Genomic DNA, 7,663 nt, shown 5'->3' with positions numbered 1-7,663 from the left:
GGGTCAATACATGGCGGGGAGATCAGATTGTGAGATGGTCGAGCTGTTCATTTTGGCTGTCTTTACAATCAATCAGCCAGACCAACTGAGCCTGCAGTGATACTCGTTGATTATTGAGAAAGCTAAAACAAATGGATTGGCCATGCTGTCTGCCAAAGCCCACTGGACAGCGAAAACCTCTGTCAATATACAGACAGGTGCCATCGTTTGAAAATCAGTTATTAGTAGTAACTCTCAGGTCCAACTAAAAGTGAGGCTACATTTTGCTTGCCAAGAAAAGGATTCGTTCAATTTATTTCAGTATGCTTTGGTAGATTTTGCAGAATGACTTGTTTCAGAAACCCAAAATTTATAGGACTGTGGTGCCAGGCCACAACAAGAATGATGTCTGCCTCACCCCAGCTCACTTCTCTTTTTCTTTTTGGGGTATATTTAGTTTTTGTGCTTAATTCAAAAGCTTGCAAAAAAAAGCAAGAGTCTCATATTTCCCAACTGTGAAGATAAAATTCTTTAAGAAAGATCCAGGTTCCAGAGTGATCTGCAGGACTTCTAAGCCCTTTCTTACAACCTGCACAAGTGACTGGATGTATTAAGCTACCACAGATCCTCACTGCATTCCTCACTTCCAGCCAACTCATCCGTGACTGCTGGCAGGATAAGTGCATTGTGTGAGTTGCCTAATCCAAATGTCTCTGAGTTGCTAGGTTTAGGCTAAGACGTTCCAATAAAAATGAAGGCAGCCTCCCAGTCATTGCCTAAACTTGATTTAAATCACATCTACTTAGAATGAATTACTTTCACAGTATTTTCTTTAGGGACTTCTCCGGTTATAATAGAGATAAAAACCGAAAAACTCCTTATCAACATCTCCAGTTGGAAAAAGAGAAGAAAAATTAATCAAAATAAATCAATTCAAGGACAGTATTTCCAGCTTCATTGAGTTTCCTCAAGGATCAGGTAGCGATTGAGAGGAGATGGGCCACTCATGAAATATGGCTAAAGAGCTCAGATGTTTAAAATATTTATTCATCCTAAGCTACTGGCCATCTTTAGGGTATATAAGAATGGGCTCTACCTTTCTATTTAATCAGAGCTTTGGAGGAATCATATTAAGGGAGGTGACTTAGTGGTAAAATGGGTTTTTCTAGACACAAAGGAACTCCTGTGCAGGTCAACAGAAGATGGAGGGGAAATGAGAGATACTGTATTGGCTCACACTAAGAGGAAAGAGATAAGATGTGATGAAAATCAAAGGCTTCTAAATCTCCTGTGGCAGAGACTGTAAGTTGTCTTGCCAATCTACTTTAATCCACGAAAAATGTTTATTTTAGTAAAAGAACATCCTGAGTTTTGGCTGAGTGTCGGTCCAGTTAGAGACTACATCTCCCAACCTTCCTTGCCGCTTAGGTGTGACCTCGTGACCAAGTCTGGCTAATGAACAGTGTGCAGAAGTGATGTAACTTCTGTTTATTCCCTTAAAAGGAAGCTGCTTGCTTTCCACTTTCTTTTTCCCTCTTCCCAGACTGGAATGGTGGTGGTGGTGGTGGTTCATTTTTGGCCATGTAGATGAGGGAAATCCCTAGTGGATGGTGAACAGAGAAAAAGGTACCTGCATCCTTAGACCACCTTGTGGAGTGAAACCACCCTACACCTCTAGACTGTCCACTAGCTTGGATGCTTACGAGAGAGGTGGTTCAGTGTAGTGCTTTGCTAATCAAAGTGTGGTCCTCAAATCATCATCAGCACCTAGGAGTTTATTAGAAATGCAGAATCTCAGGTTCCACTTCAGGCCTACTGAATTATAATCACATTAAAAAAAAAACCTCCCAACAATTTGTAGACACATTAAAAGTTGAGAAGAGTAGGTATAGTGGTTAAAAGCATAGATTCTGGAGCTAGATCCTGAGTTTAAATCTGAAACCGCGACTCAATTAGCTGTGTCACTTTGGGCAAATTACTAAAACTCTGTGACTCAATTTTCTCCTCTGTAAATTGAGGATATGAATACCTCCCTCATAAGGTTATTGTAAGGATTATATCTGTTACTATATGCAAATAGGTTGGTATAAGGTTATATAAAGACTTGCTATTATTATTATCACAAAAAGTTAGCTTCTATCTTGTTTAAGCCATTTGGTCTCTGATAAAGATGGCAAACCAACATCTTAAATTAATCTACTGTTAAAATAATGGATCTGTGTGAAGATTTGGAGAAGGGGGAGAAATTGTGTCAGTTCTTAGAACAATTATGTCTCAGCTCTTTTGGGATGATCTTAAAATTTATTTACATTCAACAATTTTTTTAAAGCATCTCCTATATGTTGGGCATTTTTCTAGATGCTGGGCATGCTTCAGTGAAGAAAGCTGACAAAAATTCCACCTTCATGAAGAGTGTATTTTAGTGGTGGAGATGGGAGTGGCACGGAGTTGGGAATTACCTATCAAGTTTGGGTCTCAACAGGTTGTGGTCCCAGTTGTGTTTCCTGATTACTAGTTTGGAAAATTTAAACACCATAAAAAGAGAAAGTGAAAAATACTGAAACCTCCTGGGGCCTGTGAATTTGTGGTTATTACAATATCTGTCTAGGGCTAGCAAGGGTTTTGCATGGTGGAGAGACTTTGTGACCACAGGACATCTATATTCCAAAGCAAAGTCAAAAGACTCTCCTAAGTGTGGAGCTGGGGTGGTGGGTCTCCAGTCGGGTTTCCTCACTAGGCTCCCCCATTGCTGAAGAGCAGTCAAAGCTCCCTGCCCCCCCCCCCCCCAGCAGTGAGGCATTTGATGAGTATTACCAGGAAGTACTACTTCCTAATGGAGAGGCTTGACCCATATGGGAACTCAGTCATATAACTTTTGGGGAAGTGTCTAAATCTTCCACTCAGTTCTTTAGAATTGTGTTGTTTTTCTTAAGTTGTCAGTGTTCTTTATATATTCTGTTTTGTTTTTTTTTTCACATTTGTGACTTACCTTTTCATTTTCTTGATGGTGTCTTTTGATGGGGAAATATTTTTGAATTTTACCAAGTCCAATTTACCATTTTTTTTCTTATGGTTTGGGGTTTTGTGTGTGTGTGTCTCCTAAGAAATCTTTGCTTAATCCGATGTCATAAAGATTTTTTCCCCTAACTTTGTCTCTAGAATGTTTATAGTTAGGTCTATGACACAGTTTGAGTTCATTTTTGTGTAATATGTGAGGTAAAGGTCAAGTTTCATTTTTTTTCTAACACAGATATTCAGTGCCCAGCACAATTTGTAAATACTATTCTTTTTCATTGAATTGCATTGACTTGTTGGTCAACAATCAGCTGACCATAATTGATGTGTTTATTTATGCATTATTGATTTATATTTATTCTTACACCAATATCACAGTATTTTGTAGCTTTATGAAAAATCTGGAAATTAGGTTGTTTATATCATCCGACCTTGTTCTTTTACACAACTGTCTTGGCTATTCAAAGTCTTTTTTCATTTGATAAAAAATTGAGTAACATTGGGAAAACAAGCTTAAATATGGGCTGTCCCAGACAAACTTGCATGTATGTTCCTTTAGGAAGGATTGGAAATCATCGATTTTGCAACTTCAGCAGGACTGTGCGTGCATTAGCCAATAAAACCATACTTTATGTACCAGATTTTCTCACTCTCTCTTATGAACTTTCTAGAATCCCCACATAAGTCTGTTTCTGGTTCTAAGAATATTGAAATGTTTCCCTGGACTTTCCCAACCCCTTCTCTGGAGGAAGCAATGCAACTGGGTCTTATTTTGTACATAATGTCCATCTCTGGGAATCCTCATTCAGTAAGGAAACCTACTTCCTTCTGTGAGATGCAGGGCTGTTGCCTCGTTGTCAGAGTTCTCTTCTTTAGCCCATATCAGTAAGAAGCAAAATCTGGAACTAGTAATACACAACAATCCTATAAGTTAACTATTAAACTTTATGCATTAGCAAACTGAAGTGTAAGTAACTTACACAAAATCATGCACCTGGATGGTAATTCCATGGGTGGTCCCCCTGGACTGAAGGCTCCAGAAGGACAAGTACTGTACCTCTTTCCTCCCTGTACTATCCCTAGATGTGCGAAACAGTGCCCAGCACTCAGTAGGTACTCAGTACATCTTTGTTGAATGAATGAATGTTTTTATGTGGGCTGTTAATTCAGAGATTAAAAGAGAAGTCTCCTGTCCGAGCAAATTATTTCGTTTCTCTGCATTTTCAATTATCCCTTTTCACCAATTCCAAGACACATGTAGCTCCACATTTTGTTTTTTGAAATCAGGATATGTCCCATGATTAATGATATATCATAGTTTAATTTACTTCATTGTTTTCTGTGGAGTGGTATATAAAATAATGGTGTGTCTATTATTAATAGTTAATAGTTAATGGTATCTTAGGTTTCAAAATAAAGTTATCCATCTGTAATATGAAGATGATAATATTCATGTTGGAGTGATGTGAATTTTCAGCAATAAATTTTGTTAGTTTGTAGGAAATGTGGTAGAGTGAATAAAAAGCTGGAATATGAGCAGAAAGTCTCAGATTCTCTCTCTCTTTTTTTTATTATCAGAACAAGTAAGAGATACAAGCATAACAGAATACACAAATTAATTTTTCCAGTAATTTTAGACTTCAGGGTCTCTCTTTGAAAAGGTCAGTTGCTTATGTAGATAAGATGCTATCCAACAAACTATAGGCATTTAGGACAATGAGTCTTAACAATGACACAGTGAGACAGCGAGAAGAAGTAAAAAGTAGTTTTCCTATTTCCTTTCCTTAGTAAGGTATATATGTGTATAAAGGTATGAGACTCATTTGAGGGAAAAATGCCTTCATATAGAAAAGTCTTAATTTCTTCCACTCTCAAAAGGGTGTCAACCCCCAGGTTGAACAAGGAAACCAAACTAGGGTGACACTAATTTCACATGAACCTCAAGACTATAATCTGACTGCAGTTACCATCTTCTTTAAAAAAAAGTTGAGCATCCTTTTATCTATACCAAATCAGTACACTGAATTTTCTCCCTTACAAAACTTTTAACCAAATTAGAATTAAATTAATCTTACTTTAAAGTGCAGGAAAGGATACGTAAGACTAGTGTTTACTCTGTGTATCACATAAAAGCATCTCTCTAACAGTACTGGCCCAAGAGGTACTACAGTAAGACTGGCTGCAGGAAAAGTGATCCATTAGGTCCTAAAAGGGCAGCAAAGATCCAGTTTCAGCAAAGAAATCCCTGTCAAGGCTGATTTTTGATTATACCCAGATCTCAATCAGATCTTAGGTGCCCCTGACAAGACCAGAGCACACAGTACCAGCACAAGGTCAAGAGGGCTGAAGTTCTCCAAACTAGTTAGTGAACATCTCTACTCCATGATTTGCCCATGCTTTTTAGGCACATTGACGGTGGTAAAAGAATCAAAGAGCTTGGGTTTTGGAACAACATAAACATTACTTACCTAATAAGCAATAGTCAAAGTACTTTTTAGGGTGAATGATATAAAAATAGGTAATGAGGTCCCTCAGACATCACTGCTAATATGATTTAGTCTGACTGTAAATTTAAAGCAGTACAAAATGGCTTCTTCTATACAATAAGGACAAGTTTTGCACTAGTGTTTCTCAAAAGCCAATTATGTTTCCAGCTCTAGCTTCAGTTTAACAATTTAAAAAACCAAATAACCTATGTTAGAACAAAGGTATAAGGGAAAAAGACACCCTCTACATAGAGTCCCTGGCATAGAAAGTGCTCTAGAACCCAGTAGGCATGAGTACATTCAAGTTTGAGATTGTGGGTCTGCAGTGATTGGTTCTTCCCTTTGATCCACTGGGATGTACATCTTGGGTGTCTTGAGTGTTGCTGAATCTCAGCCATTCAGGTGGCCTAGATCTGGATCAGCTCCACTGCAGAGGGCTTCTGGGCTTCTTTATAGGCCTGAGTGGTAAAACTTGAATCAGACTTCTGGAGTGGTCTTGGCTCCGAGAAGCTCCATTTATCTGATGAGTCTCTGTCCTTATCCCCACTTTTAGAATCCGTGGTGCTGGGATTGGGTCAGGTAAGGCTGTGGAAGAGTCAGAAGTGTACTAGCCTCTGGGTTTCTGCTTAGGGGGAGAGTGCAAGGTACTGTTTGGGGTGGATGGGCTGATGCAGGCTGCTTCTCTTTTTTTGTTGCCTCTCCACTGTGTAGCTTTAGTGTGTGACATGCTTCTGCCACTCGAAGGAACTTGATCTCCCTCAGAGGGAAGGCCCTTGTAGGGTGTGCAGCCAGCACCGCTCAGCACTGACTGTTGCTCAGATCACTGAAAGCTCTCCTGGCTCAGCTTTGTGATCAGGGAAGTCATGATGACATGGGTAGCTCTACCCTTTACCATTTGTCCACACAGTTAATTCCATAGGATCATGGCTGGGGAGGGCATACTGGCCTCTCCTTAGTCCACTTTAGCAAGGTCCTGATACTTGGGACCACGGGCTTCTAGAGGATGCTGCCCATGACCAAAGGAAGAGGAGACATGGTGTAGGGTCTCTGAGGGCATCATCATGGCTGAATGTCTGGCGGTACATCCTGATGGGGAGGGACATCTTGCCTAGAGGCCCACTAGGGTCAAGAGCAGTCCCTTAGGGTTCTCTCAAAGCCATGGAAAGACTGGGATCCAGGTGCTTTAATTGTATAGAATTCTGGAGCTGAGTACCTACAACCAGTGAAATGATATGGTGGTCATGCAGACAAATATTCGAGGGACATTGTCCAGCTGCCCAAATTACCAGGTTTCCCCAGAAGAGTCTCTCCAGAGGTTCTGTTTTTCTGCCACTATGGGGCTGCCTCTGGCCTGAGCTCCAGCACTAGAAGGCTCTGAAGACCCATGCCTGGACATGGTGTAGTTGGACCCAAGCCATGGTGTGCTGGCCACCAAACATGTTTGGGCCTTTGGCATTGATGGACAAGTGCTGGCTGCCACAAGGCTCAGACTCTGACATTAACTTTCCTCTTGAAGAGCTAAGTAACATTGGGCAAGATACAATCTGAGCCCCAATTTCCTTGTTTTAGAAAACGAAGGTAAAACATCTGTTCTATTTCACGGTTTCCTGTAACATCAAACAATCCTTGTTCTCATTGGTTTTATGAGGCAATAGAGGCACAAGTGTGTGAAATAAAAGAAAATGCATGTGAAAATATGTTTTAACTTTTTAAGGGGCACACAAATGTAAAAATAATTGTGACTTTTTAATAGTAAATCCAGGCTAAAATGTTATTCTTTTTATGTTCAATTAAAGTCAACCAACATTTTTGAGACCCTGCTTTTGTACATGACCCTTTGAGAAGAAGTGTTACGTTATATGCACGCATCTTAAGTATGGAAAGGCAATTTTTGTTTGGCAAGCTCCCTGCCCCCAAAGCAGAGATGTGTGGTAAAAAATTAGAAACCAGTGTCCTGGGGTGCTGTGGCTTTTCCCCTTAAGAACTATGCTTTGATTCTTGCTAATCCACCTCTCATTAGAAATGCGTATAGGAGAAAAGATGTGGATCCTTTTGCTCAGGGCTAGAGATAACTGGCAGAACACAGGAGGAGAATCAGTAATGGATGGCAGGGATAGAAGAGAAGAAGAGGGACCTCGAAATTGGAGAGAAGGAAAAACAGTGTACAAAGAAAATCAATCCTC

The 7,663-nt window shown here is 39.9% G+C and overlaps 1 pseudogene; it reads right to left on the bottom strand.

Annotated features, from left to right (window-relative positions):
- Window positions 1-5,887: 5,887 nt before the first annotated feature.
- LOC102518262 lies at window positions 5,888-6,663 on the bottom strand (annotated as a pseudogene).
- Between the last annotated feature and the right edge of the window lie 1,000 nt (window positions 6,664-7,663).

Source organism: Camelus ferus, chromosome 4 (assembly GCF_009834535.1).
Source record: "Camelus ferus isolate YT-003-E chromosome 4, BCGSAC_Cfer_1.0, whole genome shotgun sequence".
NCBI classification, from domain to species: Eukaryota; Metazoa; Chordata; class Mammalia; order Artiodactyla; family Camelidae; genus Camelus; species Camelus ferus.
The sequence above is the reverse complement of the archived record's forward strand: the minus strand, read 5'-3'. Positions and strand labels throughout refer to the sequence as shown.